Below are 1,655 nucleotides of genomic sequence, written 5' to 3' on the forward strand. Positions count from 1 at the left end.
TTGGCTCTCCATTTTACCCAATGATATCCTCTTTTAACCCAAAACCAACAATCCTTTATGTTGTATGTGTATCTATCAAAAATATATACTCACAGAAAGACAAGAGACTAGGAATCAGGGGCTTAACCAGGAAGATATGCTTGGGTGGGTTGAAAATTGAATTTTTTTTCATAGATATTCTTTGTCACTCGAGATTTAGTTTAAAATGTTAAACTCTAGACACTAATGACAAAATGAGTCAAAATGTATTTTTAAACATTTATGACTAAGTTCTAACAAATATATTTTTAACAGATAAAAGTAAATATAGAGCATATTATTTATTTTGATAATAACATCCATTTCGTGGTCGAAATAAATAAATTTTTAACTGACAAGAATAAATAAGTAATATATTAAAAAATATGTTAGAAAAAGTTAATTACTTTTAAGCTTAGTAAAACATGTGACATGTTACAATAAATTATTTATCTTTACTTTAATCAATAAAAATTATTTTTAACATAATAAACTAATTTGATTATAAATGAACTATTTAAATTTGAAGCTAAATTAACTTACAAAAATACTCTTAAAATTTGAAGTGTTTTGAAAAATCATATGAAAAGTTTTTTTGAAGTAAAAAATATTGTCTAAAATAAAAAAAGTGACACAATGTCACTTTTTTATGAAACATTGTCATTTTTTTTTTTAAATGATGCAAACTCCAACAAAGTGACAAAAAAAAGTGACACAAACACTCAAAAAGAGATACAAACTAAAAAAAAAGTGACAATGATAAAAAAAAATAAAAAAATCCATTTGTACACCACTACTAAACATGTTCTTAACATAATCCACACATCTAGGACAATCCAACATATTGATTATATTAGGAAAATATAACATATTACTTCACTTTTTTATCTTCTTAAAAAAGTGACAAATATTAAAAAAAGTGACAAAAACTTAAAAGGTGACAAAAAAACTCAAAAAAGTGACAAAATCTATAAAAGTGACACAGATTCTTGCAAAACTACCACTGAGTAGTCCACAACTATTTAGGTATATCATATTAAAAAAGATTTCTCAACATTCATATACTGGAACCACCAAAATATATGAGCCTTAATCACAAAAAATGGAGTTCCCACACAAGGACGAAAACAACCAGTAAACCTGTCCCAAAACCAAGAATAATCTCCAGATATCACTTCAAAATATGTACCCTAAATCACCAAGAAATAAGGGATTCTCGCAGGAATGAAGAGAGAGAGAAGTCGGTCTGCTTTCCAAAAAAATCTCAAAAATAACGTCCAGCCAAAGACTCAAACGAGATTTATAGATGGAAGAATCTAGCATCAGATTGGACGAATCCATCTTTTGTTAGTGTTTTGCATTTCCGAGCAAGTTAAGCTAGAAGGTTCGATAAGTTGAGCGCAAAGCCCAGCTTTAGCTAGTCGGAGGTTTGAGGCGTTGACGAAGTCTTTGGTTGAGGAGAGGAAGACGCTACTGCACAGCGCCACCATTATCGCCACCTGAATGGTGGAGGGCTCCACAATCTGCAACAGGGGTTTGTTTCTCTAGGTTCTTTGATTCAGGGGTTTCAGATTTTGGGGTTTTACTTGTGGATTTTGAACGTATTAATTACGGTAATAATAGTTTCAAATTAGTTT

The sequence above is a fragment of the Olea europaea genome, chromosome 3, assembly GCF_002742605.1.
Source record: "Olea europaea var. sylvestris chromosome 3, O_europaea_v1, whole genome shotgun sequence".
Taxonomy (NCBI): Eukaryota; Viridiplantae; Streptophyta; class Magnoliopsida; order Lamiales; family Oleaceae; genus Olea; species Olea europaea.